Raw genomic sequence first — 26,347 nt, 5'->3', positions numbered from 1 at the left:
AACACTATAAAATCTCTTATTTTTAGGGTACTAGAGTTATACCTTTCAGCACCCACACTCAGCAGGAAGTAAAGTGCTTATGAGTATGAGCAGGATGGTAAATGAAGCAGCGTATATTCAGTGGATTTAAAGGGTAAAGGGCATTAACAGCAAAGAACAAGTTTCGAATGAGATTTTTTAAAAAACATCTTCTGGTTTGACAGATTAAATGCAATATTAGCAGGACAGACATTTTTAGAGGAAATATGTCTTTTTGTCTTTCTGGTCTGGTCTTCTCCCAATAACCCTGTTGTAAATTAAACCCAAAACAATCTGTAACAATCATACTCAAGTGCGCACTGTCAGCCTATGGATCAGAACAGACTCTCTTTGTCAGTGTATTGATGATCACTGAGCTGTGGAGTCCTGGCTGATGAATTTGGCTCAGTATTTCCATGCCCTGATTTTTCCCTCTGCTTGCAGAACACAAACTCCTAGTTTTCCCATGTTCCTTTACATGGAGGCCATCCAGAATATAACAGCAGTTTTCTGAAACCTTCATAATGTTGGCTAAAGTTTTGAAAGCATAGAATGTATGCTACTGTTTAAAACTTTGGGGTCAGTAAGATCATTGTTATAGTTTGTTTTATTGTTTTGTTTTGACAGAAAATATATTTGTTCGTTTTTACAGCAAGGATGCATTAAATCGATCAAAAGTGACAATGAAGGTGTTACAAAGGTTTATGGTGTTACAAACAGTGTTGGGGGTAATGCATCACAAGAAATGTGAGCTACATAATTACTTATATATAACGCATTAATTTACAGTAAAATATATGCGCTGCTTTTTCAAAACAGTAACTATTGATTGACTGACAGCTCAGGATCAGGACAAGGTGCAGAGGTCTTGTGTGTGTGCCGTGTAAACATTGTTAATGTAGTGTAATGTGTGAATTTTTTAGGAACATTTTCTGTTCTCGCTCACACAAAAACAGATTCAGTGTTTTTAAAAATTAATAAAAGCTATGAAAAGCAAACTCTTTTTATTAACCTTTGCTGTCTTTGCTGCTGGCCTTCAATGATCCAATTTAAAAATACTAATAAGCTAAAATGACTTTAGATAAACCTAACATTTGTTTTTGTTTTTTTTTTTTGGTTTTTGTGAAAGTGCTGAACTTTCTTCTATTGCTATTTCTATACCTATTGTTCATGCATTCCAGAAAGGATTGTTTGAGCATTTTGAATTCCTTCAGCCTGAGGCTTATTCGTTTCATTTTTGTTGTAAAAGTACTTTTATATCTGCCAAAAATAGCAAAAAGCAACTTCAGGACCAGATAAGATAAAGTAACACAAGGCATTACTTTCCAAAAAAGTAAGCAGCACAATTAGTTTCTTGGGAATAACAGTATATTGTGATGCATTACTTTTAATAGTAACTTTGCACAGATTACAAAAGATCTCTGTTTCAAAAAATGCTGCTCAGTTAAACTTGCTCTGCATCAAATGATCCTGAAAAAAACGTATCATGGTTATAAAAATACTTTAAAAATTTACAACAAAATACAACCAGCATCCATATGAGTTCTTATGGAAAAGTGCTGCTAAGTGTGTCTTTACTTGCGCCGTATGTGCTTTATAAACTGAAGAAAAACATTTAGTTTTCATAGCTTCATAGCTGCACACCGTAAAATCTTCACTTTTTTTGCAAACAAACCACATTGCCATGGGCTGAATCTTTGTCAGAGGTGGTAATTGGTGGAGGATTTAAGGAGGGTGCTGAGGCGGGGGTCAAAGGCTGTGCATTCTCCCCTCTGTGTGTGCTCGACAATCCCATTATGATGGAGTAGAGGATCGGACATTTGGCTGCCCCGCTGAATACCAAAGTCTGCGTGGTGCGTGGGGTACAGAGGGGGTCCCAGGGGGTACAGAGAGGAGACGTGCGGGAGGAGCGACATAGCGTGCTCTGGCCGTATTGCAACTGTGGACCACGTACACTTATCTACCTCGCTCAGCCAAGCAGCATGGCGGCCCCGGTGCTGCCGCTGACCTGTCTGGTGCTCCTGAGCCTGGTCAGTCTCTCCTCCCAGATCCAGTGGTTCAGGTTTCTGTGGGTCCCAGAGACGACCTCACCAGCTCCTTCTGCCACTACACCTGCACCCACCACTGCAGCACCGGAGGAGAGCACAGCCCCTGTCTTCCCAGCCTCCCCTCCTCTGCCCACAGAGGGATCGAGCGAAGCCAGAGCTAAGAAACCTCTCAGAATGTGGAAGAGTGGTGAGTGTCGCTCAGAATGAGGAATGAGGGAAAATAGGAAGTTTTGAATCTAAAGTAGTGGCCGAAGAAAATTGCCATCACAGATATAAATAGCATTTTAAAATATGTTGTAAAAGAAAACTGTTGTCTTTAATTCAAAGAGTAAATAGTAATGTATTTTTGATCAAATAAATGCAGTTTTTGTGAGTTTGCAAAAACATTGCTTAAAAAACACTAGGAAAATGAGAGTCACATGATCTTTCAGAAATCAAATATGCTGATTTGATGCTGTCAGGGTTGAAAACGACTGCACTGCTGAACGTTATTGTTAAAACATTTTGTTAACAGCATGTAATTGAAATATGTTTTTTAATAGTGTAAATGTCTATACAGTCTTTAGTAACTTTTTACTTCCTTATTTACTTGTCCACTAACTGTCATGTTGTCATGTTATGTTATGCTATGTTATGTTTTAGCATGAGTATAACATCAATCTCATTAATTATTCATGCCCCAGTGCATGATGGGAACACCAGTATCAGAAAAGTTAAGTAGGTCATACTTAATTTTAACATTTATTTTTAGCCTTTAACTTCTACAAGCTTAAATTTAGTACCAATATAGAATTTATTTACATTTTTTCATTTTCTTTTTTATTATTGACTTCTTATTATATGACTTACTTTTCATATAGTAATCACTTTTGTTTTTCTGTAGCATTTACTACCAGAATTGTTTTTATCAGTAAGTATTTGCAGTCAGCAGGACGTTTAAACTGCACTATAGTGGACTGTGGAAATTAACGTTGCTATATATTTTTCCTGCAGGACGTAAGATGTGTTTAATTACCGTCTTATTAGTTTTAACTCATCCAAATGTCGTTTGGGTATAGCTATGTGTTTGGACCATTACTGAGATTATGGTCTACCCATGAGTCTGGCAGATATTAAAGTGCAGCTTAACTCTTAATGTTTTCTAATTGTGCTATGCCGTTGTGTGAAAGAGATCAGCCTGGCGGTGTTCAGTAAGCCCACTTTTCTCTGAGAAAAACACTAAATCCCTATCACATGATATTATATTAATAGGATTAGAAGCAGGAGGTTTTGGGGAAATTGGGGTCGCTGATGGAGCATCAATTGCAGGTCCACCTGCTGATTACAGGCAGAAAGATTATGAAATGAACCCTGGGGTCTAAACGTGTTTCTTAATTAATATCTCATTCATCCCATGACTTCATGCAGTCGCTGAAGCACTTGTCTCTTCAATGCATTGGAATGTAATAGAAGTGTAATTTGAGATCTCATAATATAATTTTTCTAATGTATCAACTGGAGGAGATGTATTATGCACTTATGCACTTTTACTGTTTGTCACTTTGTGATGTTTGAATGCGTATACTGTAGTATTTTTTTTCCTTTAATTTTGCTTTGCACCACTGTGTATTTTCAGCACAAATTTCTGTGACCTGTAATTAGTTTTATATGAATACAGTCTTCTCTCTGCTGTACTGAATGCTTAGCTGAGTTATGAAACTCTTTGTTGTCAGACAGACAGAGAATTTGCTAGAAGCCCTGCAGCCTTGTAGAGCGGTTTATTTGGCATTTTACCTCATTATTATCATTATGACTCAAGTCAGATTGAAACAGCGAACATTTCACAATGTTGTCAATCTGCAGAGCCTTTGGCAATGACTTCGGCATGAACTAATGACAATGTTTTACTGTCTTCCTAGAAATACTATATGGAATTGCAGAAAAAGAATGCAAAAGATACATTACTTGATTTTAGCTCTATTTCAAAATCTTTGCAAAGAGGCAACACCTTGTTATTTTTATAGTTTTAACTTTCAGAACAGACTCCAAACAAAACATCAACAATAACAAAGAAAAAAATTATACAATAATGCTAATAGAATTATGTAGAAAAGCAAAAAAACAAAGAAGCATTCAATAGAGGGGAAGGATAACACACTAATGCCTGCATTGCTGGTCAGAGTCAACATTATGTTGTTCCAAATTGATTTATAGTTTCCAATATTTTAGATCTGTATACATGTCTTTCCGTGTGCAATATTCCGGTAAGACGTGTCAACCAGGTCTTGAACTAGAGTGCAGTGTGTGATTTGGTAATGGTATGGTAGCAGACACATTGTAATCTAACAGAGAAACAGAATACACTAATAATGGAATTTCTGGATCAGATGTGAAAACACAACCGTACATGTCTGAGAATCACACCAAAGATCATAAAGTTTTGGTCATGTCCAAATAAGATGAGTCAGAGAGCTTTCTGCAGATGTACACCTGTCACAAATAGGAGAGATAGTAGAAAAAAATTATCTGCAATTTAGATTTTGAATAGTGCAGTCATGCATTACCTTAAACTGAATTAATTGGTGCCTAGAATTAATGGAGAACGATCGAATCCCACTGAGGCTCTACTTCCATAAATCAGCCTCAATTTGTATGCCCAGTTCCTCTTCTCAAGTACTTTTCAAAAATATCTGTAGAATAACTTATTCCTTGAGAAAATACATTTACAAAATCTGAAACCAGCTTGGAATCAGATGAGCCCAGCAGTAGCCTATAAATTCAAACATTCAAAATTGCATGGTTTTCAAACCTGTTTTTGTTACAGTTTATTATAAAATGGAATGAAACAGTTTAATGAAAAATCAGTGAAAAAATTAAATGGTAATTTTATAAAATCTGTCTAACTCATATTCCAAAATTATGTTTTCTGAAGACGGTTTTATATTAAATTTCTTTATCTTTTCAGAAGTCTTGCAATGTAGATCATTCAAATGGACTATTTTAATATTCCTTTAAGATGGAAAGAGAGCAACAGACACAGTCAGAATTAGTCCTTTTGTGTTCCGCAGAAGAAAGCAAATTATATTAGTTTGCCTTGTCTTTTCGGAGCACTGCTTTTTCATTAAACATGAATTGAAACAATGGATTATTTATTTTTTATATACATGAAAGAATCTGTGAGTGAAGAACCCTGTTTCTGATCTTTAAAGCAGCACTTTTGTCTTGTTCAACATTTTTTAGACTGTATGCTTATGTAGGAGAAACAGAAGTTTTATAAATAAGAGATTATGGGACTTTATATTGTTCTTCATTTTAGTGATTCTCCCTGTTGCTGGGTGTTTTATTTCAGAGCGAGGGTCCAAGGGTCACCTAGTCCTGACTGATCTAGTTGGTGTTCCTCTTCCTCCATCTGTGTCCTTCATCACTGGCTACGAGGGTTTCCCTGCTTACAGTTTTGGGCCTAACGCTAATGTAGGTCGACTGACCCAATCCTTTGTTCCTGAGCCCTTCTTCATGGATTTTGCCATTATTGTCACCGTCAAGCCCTCCAACTCTCGAGGAGGGGTCCTGTTCGCCATCACAGATCCTTCCCAGAGGATCGTCCACCTGGGCTTGGCCCTGACGCCCTTGGAGGATAAGACCCAGAGGATTGTACTGTATTACAGTGAGCCAGAGCTCGCAGAGACCATGGAGGTGGCTTCCTTTAAAGTGCCTGATATGACACAGCAGTGGAACCGCTTCACGCTGACGGTCGAGCACGAGGAGGTTCGGCTCTACATGGATTGCGAGGAGTACCACAGCGCCCCCCTGAAGAGAAGCCAGCAGCCCCTTAGCTTTAAGCAAGGCTCGGGTATCTTCGTGGCAAATGCGGGCAGTACTGGCCTGGACAAATTTGTGGTAGGTCACCATTTAAATTTTTTTCAGATCGCAGAAACTTTTTTCTGATGAGCTTTATAACAAACGCCTCACAAAAAAGAATGGTATGTAGAAGAAGAGCTTTTGCTTTGCCTTTGCTTTCAAGTCATGACGTTTATTGACGTGTGCCTGGGGCTTCGAACATATGTACCTTTGGTAAATTGACTGGCTCACATTGAAATTCATTTTATCGTTTTATCATTTATCATCGATCCATGATTAAAAGTTGCTCAAGGTTGTTCACAGCTACCTGGAGCAAAGTAAGAGTTCAAAAAAGGCGATGTGCTTTCATTCTGGTAATGTTTACTGTGATGATAAACTGTCATGGATGGAATACTGACATGGCATTTTAATATTATTTGATATTGAATAACGTATGCATTCTTATTTTCCCAGGTTTTCATGCTTAGATTACCTTCGCTATAACTCATGTTAAATGTACATTTCTCGTACTATACATTGTAATGTTGTGAAGCCTAAATTCACTTTTAGATTTTATTGTATATTTGTTGAATGTTATATTTTATTTAGACAAAATGACATAGACTTTTCATATTGTATCGTCTTTTTTTTTTAATCAAAGCTCATTTTTGACATATGTGACCACAAAACCATTCTTAAGTCTCTGGGCTTAATTTGTAGCAATAGCCAAAAATACATTGCATTGGTCAAAACTATCGATTTTGCTTTTATCCTAAAATCATTAGGATATTAAGTTGAAAGTTTCCTACTGTAAATATATTAAAATTATAATTTTTTTATTAGTGATATACATTGCTAAGAACTTAATTTGGACAAATTTAAATGTGATTTTCTCAGCATTTAGATTTTTTACGCCCATATTTCCATATTTTCAAGTAGTTGACTAATTTCAGCCAATTATTGGAGCATACAAATGATTAAAATATTTTATTTAATAAAAAATGATTAGGTAAAACAGTATCCTAAACATTAGCCGACCACATTTACATTCTACGACACTCAACATAATAAAATGGTTGGGTTTTTTAAAGTTTTAATTTGACTTTGTCCTCTGCCGCATATGAACAATTCCAGCTGAGGAGCTTTTGTCCCTCGTGTTGGTGTGTTGTGTTAAGGGAGGTGTGTTGTCATGGAGAACACTTCAGGAAGGTCGAATCCTTTGTGATAAGTGGCATAATGCTAGATGGGCCTCCTTCAAGGAAAGAGAAGCAACTAACAATGAATCTCTCACATACTGTACAATTACAGAGAGAAATAATGCTACTTATAGACCTGACTAAAACCCCATAGGTCCCAGGTTCAGACTTGCAATTACTGTCGTATTCTCCTGTTATTTGCACAAGCCAGTTTTGTTGTTGAGCTTTTGTTCGTTCAAGTCTCCCTTCAGAGGTGATGCTGATGAAATTTATTGTGTTAATATGTGTTATCTGTAACGGTTCTAATTGAGTTTTGCTTGTCATTGTTTTATGGTTGTTTGGACTAGGACGTTTCTTAATGCCTTTAATAATGAAAGTAGCTGATGGCCGTCATAAATCCCAGCTGTACCTGAATGAAAGTGTGGCTTAATGAACCCATTAAATCCTAATGAGTAAAGCAGGAGGTGCTTCAACAGAAAGCCTGCTGATAATTGCACAAAATTTATTACCTTCCCTTAAGCGTTTCTGGCACATCACTAAGCGCTGGAAGAGTTTGTGCTGCTGTACTCCTGAACGCTGTCTACTGCTGTTAGAATGAAAACAACCGAACAGATCTCCTCCTGACAGTAGTTTACAGCTCCAGGCAGCACTTGTGTATGAACATGATTAACCACTTGGCATTCTGCAAATATACACAGCAATTTAGTAAACAAACAATATGATTTTGCATTAACCGGCCGAACAACAAAACCTTTTCTTCCTCTTACCTTGTCTTTCTTATTCCGTCAGGGGTCTATTCAACAGCTGGTAATAAAACCGGACCCTAGGGCGGCGGAAGAGCAGTGTGAGGAGGATGACCCCAGCGTGAGCGCTTTTCATTACTCTCTCGACCCTGTTTGTGTGATTTGTCTTGTAGTATAATTACACTGTTTACGCTGTTTTATTGATGCAAATTTGAGATAGCAAAATGCACGCTTGGGCATGGTTGTAGTATGGCTGGCACTCCCTCTTGTGGTGGAGTTTATCGTGATGCTTTTTGCAGTTGCAGGCCTCCGGGGACAGAAGTGGTGATGGTGATTATGATGATGAAGAAGAACATGGGAGACATGAAGTGATGTTCGGTCAGACAAATGTAAGAGAAGACAATGAAAGGTTTACATTAAACCCTTACATGACATCTATTAACCCTAATAAAATTAATATTTCTATCAACAAGTTAGATGGTATTGCCATGTAAATGTGTTTAATTGTTTTAAAATGTGGCATTTATTAAAGCCATACATTATCCAGGACCGTTATACCTTTTACTGGTTATGTGTTATATGCCTTCAGAAAGAATTCGTTAAATTGATCAAAGGTGTTATACTGATACAAAAAAAATCTTTTGAATGTAGTTATTCATCAAAAATCATTAAACAAAAACAAAATCTACATTCACAAATGAATGAAAGAGGAAGATGAGCATTAATCATTGTCATATTTGTTTTGTCTTGTTATGTGCGTGTTTGTAGTCAATGTAATTATATCTTTATTGACGGTATGCTTTATTTATCTTTGCCAAACAGGAAGCGAAATGATTCATTCTCCCTCTAGGGAGTTGCGTTTAGTTCTATTCAGAGGAATCAAAGAGTTTAAATGTTCTCTCACAGAAACACATGATAGAAGAACACCATTTATGTATACACACTAATGCAAAAACATTGCCGTTTTAGTTTTCTCTTTAAATGTAAAGAGAGGACTTTTTTAATGCTAAAGGGATAGTTCACCCAAAAATGAAATGTATGTTTTGCTCGGAACAGATGTTTTTGTAGGATGCTCCATCTAATGAAAATGAATAGGGAAGGGAGTTGCTGAGCTCAAAAATATACACTAAATACAGCGTATAACACACTTAAGAAATATGACAGCTTTACATTAAAAATATATATATTCGAACATGGCTCTCTAAAACATGTAATGGAAGGGGGTGGCATTAATACCATCAAGAGACATGAAACCCAGTTACAAAGCTGCTCTGATGTAATGCATTGCAATGCATGACAGGAGTGAACCAAGACGAATTATTTCCCAGCCAGGGATTCACCAATTTTTATATATATTATTAAATGATAAAAATGATTAAAGTCTATTGCAAGAATGTAATGTGTAAGTTGTTGTGAAAATACATTACATTTATTTGTTAGCATAAATATCAGAGGGCACTTCAAGAAAAAAGAAATAGTTTATAGAAGTTCAGTTGACCAACAAGGTTGGAACCTGTGGTTTATTAATCACTCTCACGTGTTAAATCTCAGCTCAACCAGCTCAGATCAAGTTTGTCCTAACAATGGAAGACATGGGTCAGTTAGGAGTGGTAGCAATTTTGGAAACCTGCCATTCAGTGTGGTGCCACTAATAACTTTAATGAAATAAAGTTTTTTAAACCATGCCAACAAATAATCTTAATAAATAGAATGAGATGTGTAGTTTACATTATTATAGCGAATATATTTTATAAGAATCAGTTGATGTATTATTGCTTGCAGGCACGTAGACCGACCTATCCTGTCCAAGCTCCGCCCACTGTGCTACCAGACATGGACGAAGGAGAGTTTTCAGGACATGTGACCCTATAGATGAGAGGCTGCTTAGAGGTGAGAGGACACTTTAATTAAGATAAAATAATTACAATTAATACTATTATTAACGTTAATTGTCTAGATTATAGTATTTCAGCAAACTAATGTTAATATTGTTTGTTGATCCATTCAGGGACCTATAAAACAGATGAAACCGGGCAGAGTACAGGGGATGTAAGTATTAAACTTTATTTTCTGTTATAACAAAAAAATGAATTCTTATCTTTGAATGAACTGACTTCTGCTCTTACAGTGTGGTTAAAATGGCATTATAATACTGCCTACTCAAATAAAGATTTATAGTATCTCTTGAACTGTCTCAGGGTTCTGGCCAGGGGCAAAAAGGGGAGCGTGGAGAACCTGGATCTGCAGGCCCCCCGGGACCCCCCGGACCTCCAGGACCTTCTCTCCCACCCACACATTCAAGTCAGCCTGGACAGAGAGGCCCTCAAGGCCCAATGGGTCCACCAGGAAGACAAGGCAGACCAGGAAAAGATGGACAAGCTGTATGATCATTTCCTTATGATGATGAGACAGTATTGACAGTATTTTTTGACACTATGTCTAACCCTTTATCTTTAGTACTATATACCATTTAATGTCTTATAGATTGAGTGAAATCCAATTTTTTTTAACCGCTTGTCTATGTTTTTCAGGGACGCAAAGGTGAAGAAGGAAAAACAGTGAGTAATAATTTGCTTGCATACGGACAGGTTTAAAATACTGGTATGTGTGCAGATGAAGGACAGCACATTCAGTACAGTGTCGCACAAAGTTCAATTGATACATCAGCGTTATTGTGCACAAATTACAATTGTTAACTGAATCATCCTTTTTAGAACTCAAAAAAAGAGACTGTACTTACATTTTACTCCCTGTTTGTTAGGGATAGGTTTACAGGTATGTTCATTGTTACTTATAATAATTATTACCTAGTTGTTGTAATTACAATAAAAAGTACATAGTATGCAGGCTACATGTACACGCAGAACAGGACTGAAATTACATTGATACCCAAAATGATCAGATGACACTCAAATAGAACAAACAGGTTCTTCTAGCATTAAATTTGAAGAAAAGTAAAGGCCCTGATATATTTCAAATAAAGTTCTTCTTCATTGTGAGTTTGAGGACAAAAAGACATTTGAAAAGGCTGAGTGACGGTATACTGTTTCCAAAATATTGTGACATTGTGGCGGGCTGTAGATTAATGTAAACTTGACTCTCAGCGCTATTAAATAGCCTACAAATTTGATAAAAACAATTAAATGTATACCTTTTAAATTAGATTTGAAAGAAAAATAACAGCAGCAGCATGGTGTAATATTTGCCTGCTACCTTTCCTTTCATTCTGTACATGGCTTTGAAAAACTTGCATCTGATGTCTCTCTGCATCACTCTGGGACAGTGACACAAGCTTTGGTGTAATTTATTAGCTTTCGCTGAATTTTTAAAGTCTCTCTGACAGCGATCATACAGGTGTGGATATATCTGTGGCAGCTCAGCTATATAGTGACTTGGAGATGCCTGACCGCATCACAGAAGGTGGAGTTTCAGAACACGTAACCGTCTCGGACCAATGGTATCTCAAAGGTGTTTTGGTATCTCAAAACGCACTCCCTAGAAAGTTTGCTATGGTGAGCTGATTCGAAACCTCCAAAATAAACTTGAAAACAAAATTTCTTTCATTTTGATTGAAGTATATCAGGGCCTTAAGACTTCCTGTGATGTGTGAACCAAATAAAATTTAATTTGTATTTTTTTAAAAACTTGATAGTTTCAAATCGAACAATTTGTTGTTCACATCCCATTTATGTCTAATTTGCTGAATTTGAGTTTAATCCACATTATTTAAGAGCAGACATGGCCTTTTTTTAACTTGAATGTGCTTCCAGAGTCAGCCACTTCCAGTTATTTTAGATGTGCAAAAATAGTCTTGATGCTTAATGTGTCAAACAGGTATTTGTTATATTTTGTTAACACACTGGTTTGTTGCATGTTACTGCACTTGTTATTTACTTTCAAGTTGAAATTAAAGAGGATTGAATGTAATAGAATTTCATGGCTTCATCTGTCTCTACATCTTAATAGAATGTCTCTTTAATGCAGGGCAGAGAGGACCTCCAGGACTTCCAGGATTACCTGGAGAATCTGGAGTCAAAGGAGAAAAGGTGAGAGGCTAATGCAGCTGATCTGCCTCCCAAACGTGTGATTATCCACGATGCCCCAGTATAGCCAGAACACCTGGTCTGTTGTGTTGCTGTTTTTTCAAGCTCGTATTTCATCTTAACTCTTTTAGGGTGATACTGGGGTTGGTCTGCCTGGTCCACCAGGACTTCCCGGACCACCAGGGTCATCCAAACCAATTAAAGTTCCAGTAAGTATGTTGCACAAACTGTTTGGCCCTAAGTGTTACTTCATGTTGGGCGGAAAATGCATTTGTTTCAAAGCATGAGATGTGTAACTTCACTGCTTGGCGTCTGTAAATCTGATGCATTAAGTCAAGTCACCTTTATTTAAATGGCAATTTATACAATACAGACGGTTACAAAGCAGCTTTATAAAAGGACAATGACAGGACTGATGTTGCAAAATGAATCAAATTTGAGATAAATTCAAATTCTGCTGTAAAGCATCTCTAAAAAAAGATAATAGTCTTTTTATTAAACTTGTTTGAGTTCAATATTGGTTCAATTCAATAACAGTGTGAACTTAAATTGTCCATGCTGTGCATTCTGTTTATTAAGAAAATCTCTACATTTTAAAAACAGTATGGATTTGATGCCCTCGGCTCTGGATTTGAAGATGTCGACATTGATACAGAACGTCTTAGAGTGAGTAAATCTGCCCATGTTTTGACAATATTCTTACAGTACATACTGTACTTATTAGAATTTAACACTCAGGTTGTCACTGTATCTCACTGCAAATGATAATTTCACATTCTAGGGTCCACCTGGTCCTCCGGGGCCTCCAGGGAAACCTGGCCCACCTGGTCCCAATGGCCCCTTAGGAGCTTTGCTGCCTGGACCACCAGGCACTCCTGGCAAGGATGGGAGAGTTGGGCAACCTGGACTTCGTGTGAGTATGCTCTCTCTTCAGCTTAATCAGCTGCTGAAGAAGAGGCTCAGTTTACATTTCATTACAATTCAGATCTCATCTGCTTCTCCTATTGGCCCTGTCATTTTATATGATACATATGATGTCTAATGCACTCAGACAACATGAAATGAAGCCAAGTAAAATAATAAGTAACTCAGAGCAGCAGATATATTACTCATTGACAATTCCTTCATTTCCCAGTGTTGCTAAGTGATGGTTGTATCACGACTTTTATCTGATTCATGTTGTCTTCTTTCCTTCTCTTGATTGCCCAGCTATTTGAGGACTGGTTTAGTGGGTCTGGCACTGACTCTGGGTTTGGCTCAGGTTTTGGTAAAGAACAGGGATTTCCTTGGTTCATTAAGGTCACTGAACCCAGTAGGTTGGAAAAGACAGCATCTTCTCTCCAACAATATCTGCTTGTCCAAATTTTCCTGAATGCAAACTGAGATTTGAATTAGTGTACATTTTTGCATGTATTTTCTCCAGTCAAACACTTGCTATGGCTTTACATCATACTTTACTCATACATATAGACATATAGAGAGATACTTTAAAAGCTGTAAGATATGTGGTTCAGTTTATGTGGGAGTAAGATTTAATTGTAAAGGATTAATGAGGTATACAAACAGACATCAAAGGCATTTCTCAATAAAACCGTAGCATTTGTTGTGCAGTGTGAAAGAAAAGTAACAGTACGGGTTGAAAGGTGATGAACACACAGGTTGCATTTCAGGACAGCTTGAAACTATGCTTCCCTTTCCGAATGTTGAGAAAATCTGTCTTTTTATTTTAAACTGTCTGCTTGTACTAACAGCAATGGCTATTTTAATATTATGTTGAGACACAACATAATTATATACTATTATTAGGCAAAATAATGTGAACACCTGTTAGTATAGGGGTTAATATATTTTTATATTTCTTATAAATATATTTTATTTTTAACAATTATAATTATAATTATAATTATAAATAATTTAGTTTTTTTTCTTTTCCTTGTTTCCTTTTTTTAGTTTGTATCTCAATTTGTTCGACAATTTCTTATAAAGGCCAGGGGTGAAATTGACTTTTCAGCTTGTTTAGCTAGACTTAGTCCATTTGTTTGGTGATTATGACAAAAAAAGATTGCATCGTGAAGAAGAAAAGTGGGTGAAAATTTTGTGTAAATTTAAAGAAACTTTCCACAACTTCACAAAGACAACATCCAAAGAGTTGCAATTGCTAAAACTTTAATCACAGATACCTATGCGAAAATCTGCTCTGGCCAGGACTTGACTTTTATCAGTCTTTTAAGAGCTGTTTAAGAAAGAAAAGTGAGAAGCCATCATTCAGGATCTCTAAAGCAAGTGACAGATGTTTTTATAGACAATATTCAGCTAGAACCTATTTCACTAAAGGTGTTAAAATAATCAAATAGTGTCTATTTCCCAGATGTTCACATCACTTTGTCCAACCTCTGTATATAAACATATCAAAACAAAATGACATTATTTTTTTTTACTATTTTTAATATAATTTGTTTGTATAGATGCTGACTTTTATAATGTGTTATTATAATGTGGTATTAAAACATGTCATAACCAGGTGTTTTAACATGTTTGACCTTTAAAGGGGCTTCCTGGTCCGGATGGCTTAACTGGACAACAGGGTCCCAAGGGAGCAAAGGTATAAAAATGGTGTCATCTTGAAGAAAGATCTTACTCAGTTTAATATAAAAATGTATTGTTATAAATGTGGACTTTCTTTCACAGGGTGAACAAGGAATGAGAGGACCCTCTGGACCAAAGGTATCATGTTTATAACTGCACGTTTATAATGCATTAAGGTGGAGTCACATTTAACAGTGCTTGATTCAATTTTTATTTATTTCAAAAAATTTTAATTTGAATAGAAATCTGTGGAGCAGGAATCTATGGGGATCATTGAATAAGGAATTTCATATAGAATTTGCAACAGGTTCAAGTTGCTAATGCAAATTATGTCTTTTTGTTTCATTCTTCTTTTTAAGGGTGAAAATGGTAACTCTGGCCTTACTGGTCCTATGGGACCGAGGGGTGTACCTGGACCACCTGGCATTCCTGGGCCTCCTGGGCCTCCTGGCCCACCAGGACCTTTAAGCAATAACGTCATGATGGACACTATGAAGGTTTGAAAAATCCTAACTGATAGTCATCAAATTAACAATCGATATCGCCAAAGTATTTTTCTGTTTTTAGAGACTCATTGGTGTCCAACCATGTGGTCAATAACATGCTACTGGTTCATCTAAAACATAATGGCACATGGATGCTCAGATCTCAAATGTTTCTTAAAAACCTATAAATAAATACAGGTCAGGGTAGTCCAGGCTTATATTTCCTGTACTTATGGGATGATTAATGGAAAATGTGTGCCACATCGAAGGCCAAAGCAAAACAGGCTAAATTCACATGACATGAACAGGACAAGGGTCACATTCAAGTGTTTCAATTTATTCTTGGTTAGGAAATTCTTATCATTTTAAACATAGATTTGTAAATCAAAACCTTAAAAGAGCTGTATTGGTTATGAGATAATATCTATTCTTTGAGGTAGAAACTCACTTTTCAGGGTCACTACACCATTTCATCCATTCAGAGCCTTAATCATCTGAGTGGGTCTTGCTTCTATACTCATTAGCCCAAGGACATGGATGTTTTATTTTGACAGGATTTGGAGGGTTCTGGTGAAAGCGGATTGTTTCTCGGACGTGGAATTTCAAAAAGGCTATCATGTAAGTGCACAAAAGCATCACTATTATGTCATCTTCAAATTTTATTCATATAAATTTCATGTTATGAATTGCATGTGCACTGCATGCTACATCGGCCGGAGTTCATTTTCTTTGTGCACAAAAAATGTGTTTGTTGAATAGACCTAATCTTTTTTAAGGGGCCTCCTGGTCTACCTGGCCCACCAGGACCTCAGGTATGTTTATGCTCAAAATATTAAGTATGGATTTTATTATTTTATTATTTTATTATCAAAATAAAATTAATTTATCTACTTATATATTCATTAATTAATTGGTTAGGTTTTTTTTTTTATTCATTCATTTATAAATTCATTCCAGTATAATGTTTTGGTGTTTGTGGGTAAATAAAAATATATTTTATTAATATGACTGTTCTGTTTTCTTTGTGTAGGGACTTCCTGGTGCAGATGGAGCCCTGGTTTGTCTGTAAAGGTATGTTACATTATATTAAAGTCACACCACATCGCTACATATAAATAGCTTCTAAACTCAGATGAGTTTTATTTCACAAAAGCCCTATTCAGACAGTAGTTGTTTGTCACGCCGATGTCTGTAAAAAAAACCTGACTGGCTCCTCAATCATAAAATCCATGTGGATGAAGGTAACTTCATGTTCTAGGTGTAAGTTTGTGATTCCACAGACCCAGAAATGCTCTTCTCAACTGATCAGTCACATTAATAATAGTACAATGACATCAAATTTAAGTATCACTTATTTAAATATCCTATTTTAATATAGGCAGGAGGATACACTGTGATGCATTTCAATCTCAAAATTAAGCTGTATTTTTAAAAATGTAGAAATTTGTAAAAATGCATTAATGCATCCTATTATTTATGTAAGTCCTGGCTACTTGGCTTATATACTGTATGTAAAGTATTTTAAAAAATAATAATAATAAGTACATTTTTAATGGAAAAAAAGATTAAAAAAAGATATGGAAGATAACATGAAAATAATAATAATCCAGAAAAAATATATATTTACTTTGAACAGAATCCACTACATATCTGTTGTTATGTTAATAAATGCCTATTTCAAAAGTGGTTTACAGTATTTTCATTTGAAAGGGTGAGCGGGATTTCACCAAGTACGTTTAACAACATTCCAATCAACCAATCGGATCTGAGGGATTATTTTTCTGGAAATGTAATTTTTAGGCTTATGATCAGGGTTAGGTGCTACTACACTCTTGTTAATAAGCTATCATTTATTAATGATTTTAGGAATATATTTTGGGTAGTGTTAGGTTTAGGGGTAGGGTTTGGGATAAGTCTATATTTTTGGTCAGTAATGTTGCAAAAAAATGTTAATCTAGGATTATGTCTTTCTTGGCAAAATCATGGCAACTTACAAAATGACTTCTAGATTGCAATGAAAAACAGTTACCATCTAAATATGGACGAATATGTTTCCTGATCCATGCCGCTTCTCTATTCAGGGTGAACCAGGATCGCCGGGACAGGATGGAATACCAGGAATAGCTGGTTTACCAGGTGCCAGGGTCAGTCTTCTGTTTCTTGCATTTGTGGAGTACTCTGAAAATAGATTATAATGTATATGTGTCAAATGGTACAATTATTGAAATACTGAATAGTAAATAAGTATTCAAGCAAGCGATGTGTCAATTTTCAAAGTGTGCACATGAAAAAACTAAAAACTTTAGTAGCTGTGCCACAATTCATGTTTAATGTTTTTGAGGTTCTTACCATGTTGTAAACAGGGGCCAAAGGGGGACAAGGGAAGTCCAGGAGAGAAGGTATTATATTGTTTATCTAAGAATATTTTGAGCAGTTATGTGTAGTTATTGTTTATATTCTTCACACAAAGTGGTTAATAATGCATGATGCTATTCATCTCAAGCCAAAAGCTCACAGCATGCTTTTTGCTGTCTGAAAAAAAATTCACTTTGGGTGTAAAACATGCTGTAAATTGCTTTATTAATTGTGACTTAGGGTGAGCGAGGTCATGATGGACTGAGCATCACAGGGCCTCCCGGTCCCCCTGGCATGCCTGGGCCGACCATTAACATCCAGGATGTAAGTATAAAGACTGGTAACCTGTTTTGCTGCTATGTTTTAGCTCGAGAGCCAAAAAGATAACATTTTTTCCTCCAGCTCCTTCTTCATGATACTGCAGCCAAATTGAACCTCACTAAGATCAGAGGACCTCCAGGCCCCATGGTACGTAAAGCAGCTCACTGTTTTCCCCTCAAAAGCTTTTTAAGATGCAGCATGTTTAGCATGAATAGTACAAACGTCAGCTTTTTAAACATAATTTTGTAAGAAATGTGTCCAGGAGCAATCGCAGCTCTAAGGATACAAAAATCTGCAAGATCTTTCCAACTCCTCACAGCACAATGCTGCTAAACGCCTGGCATTTCCACATGATCTGGAATGGGTTTGTTCTTTGATCATGCTTTGCATCTATGTCACTGCTGATGATATTTCGCTTGCTTCTCTGTGTGTGTGTGTGTGTGTGTGTGCTGTGCATGATGCAGGGCCCTGAAGGCTTGCCTGGCAGAGCAGGATTTCCTGTAAGAATGGCATTCAGTTTCTATCTGCTTTATACATTAAAAGTATTTCAACATGATATACTGACAATAAAGTTGTGAGCTTTCTTAGTGATCATATGGAGTTTCCTAAAAAAAAGATTATTTTAGTTTAGTCACTTCCCTCAAAAAAACTAAAGTTGCATCAATGCACTCACAATGGAAGGGAATGGATGCTTTGGAGTATTAAAGAGCAGAAATGTGAATAATTATGAAATCTTCTGCATTGCATCCATTGTGAGCTGTAAAGATGGTTAACAGTGTTGTGGTGATGAAAAGTGGATAAAAAAATGATTGGATAAACTAATTCCACTTTGCTAATTATCAGCATTTAAATCCATGATTATAGATTTTTTTTTAAAGAAGATTAGTAACAAATGTAAGTAACATTTTCTGTTAATCTGTTAATCTCAACGTATTCTTTTATATCTTATATGTTTTTGAGTAGAACTTTTAATGGGCTTAGTCTGGTGTTTGGGGTTATAAACTGGCAAACAAATCATTATAATGGTGGAAATAACTTGCTTTAATGTTGTAATACTCAGGGCCCAAGAGGACCAAAAGGTGAAATTGGGTTTCCTGGCATTCAAGGACCTCCAGGACTGAAGGTATGGTTATAAAACGTGATCATAAATAATTTGTTGCACATAATGCGGCCACATCATTGCCTTACGATTGACATGACAAATTTCCTAATGAGGTCTCATTTTATTTTCAAGTATTCATAAATCTAAGTTGCTGTCTTTTCCACTGTAATTTAGCTGTCACGTCTGATTGCTTACCATATAGGTGCTCTAAGCTGTTTTTGAATACCACACATAAAATGTTCTTACCAACTCAGAGATCATTGAAATAGGTCTCCTGAGGACTAACTCTGTGACACCCCAGAAACTCTTAACACTGCCAAGAAGAAGCCCACGCTCTCTCTTATGTGTTTAGGTTAGCAGAACCTAGTAGCTGAAATTGCTTACAGCACCTGAAGTAGATCATTTTACCAATTGCTCATATTATACTGGATTATAATATAACTATTTAGCAGGATTGCCATAAAGTAACATTTTATGGAATATCATTTGTTGTATTGTCTGATAGGGAGAAAAGGGGGAGCCTGGCGTATCAATAGCTGCTGATGGATCTGTAATACCAGGCCTGAAAGGACCCAGAGGACCGAAGGGAATGAAGGTTGAACTATCTACTTTTGAGCTTTAACTTTTTGTTGTTCCTCGACACTGTTGGGCACATTACTTTAAAAAAGTCATTAGTTATAGTTACTAGTTACTACTCACAAATAGTAACTGAGTTACATTATTATTATTAAAGTAACTAATTACCAGGGAAAGTAAATATTCTGTTATTTAAAAACAATCTAATATGTCAAATAACTTGGATGTCCCCAATGTTAAATATGTTAAATGAATAAATGAACACTAAATAGAATGAATTATTATTATATAGCATTGTACATTACCGAACACTTTTTATGTTTTTGTAGGACAATGTGAGAGACACCTATGAAATTCATTATTATTATAAACATTATCAACTCTCTATAGTTACCTTGGCAATAAAATCGTCATAGGAATTTTTTATAGCATTATAATATTATTTTGTTTTTAATTTAGCATTATAAGATGACTGCATATTTGTCATGTTGACTGAGCTTAGGACACGTGGTGGTGTTTAAGATATCATTTGTCTGCGTTTGCTTAACGCAGTAAGTCAAATACACGTACATCACACTGCGTATGCAATAGTATTAGCCTATAATACTTTATTATAACTCTGCATTTTATTATCAGTAACGTTAACATCGTTGATTACTTGTTACGGGAAAAAGAATAACGCATTTAGTAACGCGTTTATTTCTAACGCTATTATTCCCATCACTGGTCCTCAATGGTCTGACATTGGCACTGCTGTACTTTGCAGGGAGACATCGGCCCCTCTGGATGGCCTGGGATTGTGGTAAGATGCATCTCTCAAACAAAAACTGAATCATGCATCCATAAATACAGCAACTGAAGAATATGTATGTTTTTCTTTGATCTTTAGGGGCCAATTGGACCACCTGGACAAAAAGGAGAATATGGACTTCCTGGGTCGACCGGTAATTTTATTTAGTTTTGTTTTGTTTTGTTTTTTGTATGTTTATTTATACTCTCACCATCTCATAAAGGCCTATTTCCACTAATTCCTTGAGAAATTCTTTCAGGGCCGAGCTGGAATAGCTGGAAGGAAAGGGGACAAGGGAGATTCTAGTGGTCCCCTGTAAGTGATTTTTTTCTTTGTGACATGATGCTTCCATTATGTTAAATCTAATTAAATAAAATGACTTCAATCTGTATTAAAGGGTCCACCGGGCCCACCTGGACCTCCAGGGCCACCAGGACGAGTAATTGGTCTCAATGGAGTAAGTTTGTCTTCTTATCAGATTTGCAGCGTATGGAAATTAAATATGTATGGCGATCAAAGTGTGCTTTAACCTAAAATGCAATTTTCACAAAAGTCTTGAAATGATTCTGCTCTAAAGACAGTTTTCCCAGTTCCTCCTAGACCACACTGCAAAATACCAGTAAGTTAATGAGTGAAATTCTCTGATTAGTGGTTTGTCTTGGGGTGCGGTGCATGTTCTTCTGGCTCAGCTCCTCCCCCTAATACACTAGCCCCGCCTACTTTGCTTTCTGAGGTGTTTCTGGATTATTCCTGGGTTCATGGTCTTAAAAGCAGCATAGAACAGGGTTAGTTTTAAAAAATATCTCAATAAAATTTTTGTAAAGGGAATATTTTATTAGATTTTTTTATTATGATATATTTTGCAACTGAATAATGCCTGTGTTATGCTGTTATTTACAAATTCAGGAGTTTTTCTCCGTGGTTTTTTAACCCAGTATTTCATCTCATCTCATCTGAGGCGCTCTCCTAAGCTCACTAAAGCATGTTGCATGAGCTCTAACATTTGTTGGGCTCAGCAGTGAATTCATGGTATTATGGGATTTTGAATGCTGTGTACATTTTGAAAATGTCACACTAACAAAACCGTTCACTCCTGAATATGCTGACATTAGCCGGCATGGGTCCATATCCTTTTTAATATTTCATATCATACAATATTTCCATCATCACTTCTGTTCTGTTCAAAATGTTGTCTAATTTGATACAAATAAAATGTTTGTCTTACAGGTCAACAACAACAATTCACAACAAGGTATATGCAGCAGATCTTAAATTTAGCAGTCTTTTGAGCTATTTTTTTATAATGATGTATTACATATTTAATGTGTTTTTGCATTTAAACAGGCAATGGAAGAGCGTCATTAGGAGTCAAAGGGGACAAGGGTGATGTGGGAAATCCTGGGTTGCCTGGAACTGCAGGTATGAAAAAAATGCTTTAAAAAATGTTTTAGGAAATTAACTATAATCGTGCATTGCATTTGTATATAATTGATTAAATTGCAAGGTACACAGTATAACAATCAACTGTATACCACTAATAAGAAGTACTTAGAAGTACAGTTGTCTGCCTTTAGAGAGAGCTACAATTGGGAACATTTGTAGGGATTGTTGTAATAAAATGTTATATTAATGTATTGATTTTTTTCCCATAAACCTGTCCTTGTAATACAGATTAAAATGGGTCATTCTGGAAAAATCTGGCACATTTGACATAGATTTTTATGTATTAGTTTTAATTGAATAAATGAATGAATTCATATAAACAAATACAAAAATATAGGTCACATTTTATATTAGGTGGCAAACTACTATATACTTATTGCGACCACACTGTATTGCAAACACTTTTGCCGCTATTGAGGTGGGAAATGGGTATGGTATGGACGGGTTTGGTGGTATGGGTTTACATAAATGAATTACAAATGTATTTACATAATGGTATTCAAAAAATATGCATGTATGTAAACAATAAGTGCACTGTACCAAATGATTCATATAAATGTAAGTACACCTAATATAAGTGTCTATATGGCATTGACAGACTGTCCAATGACTAGACCTCAACAATGATCCTAATGGGGTTTTTTTTTTTTCTTCACAGTGCCTTTGTTTCCTCATAGTTATGAGGTAAGAACTTGTTCAGTATGTCAAATATCACGTGAAAAAATATCTTAAGTTTGTATAGATTCTATAATCACACTTAAATCTTAAGATGGACAACTTGCACATAATGCATGTAATGGTGCATTCATGCTGTGTCATAATTACCATAATTCCTACATGACAACTATGACATTCTACTTAGTCCTCCGACAATGTCATGAATTACGGTCAAAATAAATCAGTGTAATTTATTGGAAATATTAAATAGAAAAAATCACTAAACTCAAGTTTGCAAGTTTACAAGTTGTAATTACAAGGATGTGAATGCTTTTTATTAGTCAGAATCGTATATTTATGTTCCAATAAGGCGTGAATGCATCATATGTGACAGGGTATTTAAACTGTTGTCTTGACAGCCTTTGAAAAAAAAAAAGCACAAAAAAGTTTCAAACAAATAATGATGATCAAATTTGACAAAGTAATAATAGTGATAATGAGTGATCAGAACAGCTACATTTCCTTAGTGTTGTAGTTGCCATTGCTGTTGCTGACAACATTGAGTTTTGTGTCTCTAAGGGCGCTAAAGGTGATATTGGCTACAAGGGGCAAAAGGGAGAAAAGGGGATCCAGGTGTGCCTGGCCCACAGGGGCTGCCTGGGAGGACAGGCCTTGTGGTAAGTCATCTGAAAAAGACATTAGCTGAGACTATCTTTCATTTGATACAGTACATTTTGACTGAGTGGACGTCTGTCCTCTCTCATTCCATGACTAATGTGATGCTTTATGTTTTAGGGACCAAAGGTGACTCAATTGTCGGTCCTCCTGGGGATACTGGTCCCTCTGGGCCTCCAGGACTGCCTGGTTATGGAATTCCAGGACCACAGGGCCACCGGGACCTCCTGGACCACCAGGCGCTCCGTCTCCGTATGGCTCTGTATCATCAAATTCCTTCTTTATCGTGACTTCAGAAAGAGAACTTTTTCCAAACTTTAGATGACTAGCCCGGCACATTCTTTTTCTCGAGTCATTTTCAGTGACTTTATCGGGCTTAAAACCTCTTATCAACTACTTAATAATGCACCAAAACTCTGTTTTACTTGTTTCTGTCTCAGCTGCAAGTCTTCCTGGTCCTCCAGGGCCACCTGGTGCTCCCGGCCATGGAAACCTTGTAAGTCAGATGGCACGAACCTCAGCGAGCTCATAAAGATTAAATGCGCCTTGCGTTTTTTTATGCTTGTCTAGATTGTGACTGCTTTCTTGGCTTTCCCAGGTGATAACATATGAAAACAGTCAAGCCTTGATAAGAGAGACTGTTCAGACTGCAGAAGGGACTCTGGCATATGTTATAGACAAGAGTGAACTGTATTTCAGGGTACGAGGGGGCTGGAGGAAAGTTGAGGTATCTACTTTTCACATTCGTCCTTAAAAACAAGACTAAATAGAGAAACTTTGCTCTTTGTTGTCTGCTTATTCAAACATTTTCTGATGTGTAACTGTGTTGTTAGCTAGGAGGGCTAATCCAAGTTCGTGAGGAAAGTTCCTCACCTGATTTGTCACAAGGCCTGAGCAGACCCAGCGACCGCAGTGTACCTAGAGTTCATAGCCAGGTGGGTTATGCGTCATACATATACACTAGTCTGTGAATGTAGCTCTATTCAATTTTTTTTTGAGATACCAATAAACTTTCTAATTTAGAATGAAATGATAATTATTACACAGATAACTAATACACAAACATTTGTACTTTTACTTCATTTAAAGCTAATTTTTAGTTTATGCTTAGCTTAAGTACATTTTTCCATCTAATATTTATATTTCAACTTCATTTAATTTAACAAACATTTTTGTTTAGTAATAAGCATTCTATTTGTAATAAACATTCTTTACAGTAAGATGTTATTTGTTGTAAAATTTACGTTTTAAATTAGCTTAAAGAAATGAAATGAAAGGTCGAATGAAAGGTTCATCAAAGTTAGTATGAATAATTAAATACTAAATAAAGTACTGATAAATTATACAAAAGCTGTCATGGCCGATAACCTTGTGGCAGTGCGCTGGCATTTAGCGCCGTTGTTGCTTTGGGCTTCCCTGTTTCGAATCCCAACTTGAGACCTTTCTCAATTCCATACCCCTCTCTCTCCCACTTTGCTTCCTTCCTATCTGAATAAAGACATACGATCACCAAGAACAAATGAAAAAAAAATATACAAAATATCTAATATGGGCAGATAACCAATACGGTAGCGATTCCCAGTATGGTCTTAGAATCTTAACTCATCTACCATTTATCAAACCAAGAGAACTGTTATTAGTATTCTAGAATCAGTGACATTTCATTTATAATGTTGTATACTGTATTTTAATGTCTGATGTGAATATCGAATGGTCATTGCAGGAGTTGAAGAGCTTCCTGCCAGACTACCATGTTTTCAACAGAACGCTCACTCAATGCCAGTGGTAAGGGTTGCTTAACCTTGTTGCTTTTAAATAATTGATATGAAAAGGTGAGCGCTTTGGACGTGACCTTCGGCCTTTGATCTTCTCAGTTACACCTGGTGGCACTCAATGCCCGTTCACAGGGGACATGCACGGAATCCGAGGGGCAGATTATCAGTGTTACAGCAAGCCCGTGCCAGGGCCTGACATCCACTTACAGAGCTTTCCTCTCCTCTCACCTACAAGACCTTTCCAGCATCGTCAAGAAAGGGGACCGCTCGCCTGCCAGTGGTGAACCTCAAAGTATGTAACGGGCGTTCTTGCAACAGTAGATTTTAATCAAGTGTGCTCTTATTACATGTAGTTTGCCTAAGTTTAGCGGTCTAAATTTAGCATCTTGTGTTTCCTCTCTAGGGAGATGTGCTCTTCGGCAGCTGGATGGCTATGTTCTCTGGGTGACGGGGGCTGTTTTGATCCACTTACACCGATTTATTCCTTTGATGGACAAAATGTCATGACAGAGCAAGCTTGGTAAACATGTTTATTGAATTAATTTGTCTGCTAACCTTTTGAGTTTCTAGTTGCTGCAATATTTTGGATCCTAGGGATATAACAACGTATAATCAAAGAATTTGTTAATCATAGACACCCTATTTTCTGAAAATTAAGTTCTAGGTCAAAATAACATTGGTGAAGAAAAAACGTTGGCGTATAAGTGAAATAATGTAATGTAAATGTAAAATAGCAGTAATAAAACAAAACATAAACAGTATAAACACTATAAACATTTAAGTCACATTTTGTTATTTAGAAATAATGTAAAATAGTAGTAAATACAAGAAAAGCATTGCTAATCAGTGCTGTATTCCCTTCTGTGTGCTGTTTTTGTAGACACAAAGTAAAAAAATGTGACTTATATTCTGAAAACATGCATATGTACATTTCTACATATATTTAAACCTTTTGTGTTTCTAAATTAATATTATTTCTTATGAACAAAAAGTGAATTACAAAAATTTTGTTACTATGGCTCAGGGCCTCAGAAGGCCGACTGGATATATATGATTAATGTTCAGAAAATATTAATTTCTACATATATTTTAATCTTTCAGGTTATTTTAGTAATTTAGATTTAGATAGATTTTGTATATTATATTATGAATGAAAAGATTGTATACTATGGCTCAAGGCTTCAGAAACTGGAAAAATAGAAATATCTGCATTTGTACGTGCATTTTAATCATTCAAGTTATCTAAGCGTATATTATTTTTATATTATAAACAAAAAATGAATGAATGAATTTTATATTATGGCTCTAAGCCATGTAAATTAATATTGTTTCTTATATTGTGAGCAAGCGTGAGCGTACACAATATACTGTACATTCATACATATATATTTGAACCTTTTAGGTTAATCTAATTTAACATTTCTTATATTGTGATCAAACATGAATTAATAAATTGTATGTTATTATGACTCAAGGCCTCAGAAACTGGTGTGGCATGGCTCGAATACACGCAGGCATCCGAATGACAACTAGCTACTGTGAGGCCTGGCGGACGAGGGATATGGCGGTGGCCAGGACAGGCGTCTCTCCTGCAGACCGGCAGGCTGCTGGGACAAACACAGCGTAGCTGCTCAAACCACTTCATTGTGCTTTGCATTGAGAACAGCTACATCCAGAACCCTGGAAGGAACTAGAAAGCTGACAATTTTAAAGTAAAG

The 26,347-nt window shown here is 36.2% G+C and overlaps 1 long non-coding RNA gene and 1 pseudogene across 1 annotated transcript; both read left to right on the top strand.

Moving 5' to 3' along the window:
• The first annotated feature begins 1,894 nt into the window (after window positions 1-1,894).
• Window positions 1,895-26,347, top strand: LOC122361732 (annotated as a pseudogene).
• Window positions 20,477-22,806, top strand: LOC122359499. The gene is made up of 6 exons (XR_006252708.1): window positions 20,477-20,536; window positions 20,657-20,698; window positions 21,307-21,331; window positions 21,424-21,498; window positions 22,181-22,206; window positions 22,759-22,806. It is a non-coding gene; the product is annotated as an uncharacterized LOC122359499 (long non-coding RNA).

The sequence above is a fragment of the Puntigrus tetrazona genome, chromosome 2 (genome assembly GCF_018831695.1).
Source record: "Puntigrus tetrazona isolate hp1 chromosome 2, ASM1883169v1, whole genome shotgun sequence".
In the NCBI taxonomy this organism is placed as follows: domain Eukaryota; kingdom Metazoa; phylum Chordata; class Actinopteri; order Cypriniformes; family Cyprinidae; genus Puntigrus; species Puntigrus tetrazona.
The sequence above is the reverse complement of the archived record's forward strand: the minus strand, read 5'-3'. Positions and strand labels throughout refer to the sequence as shown.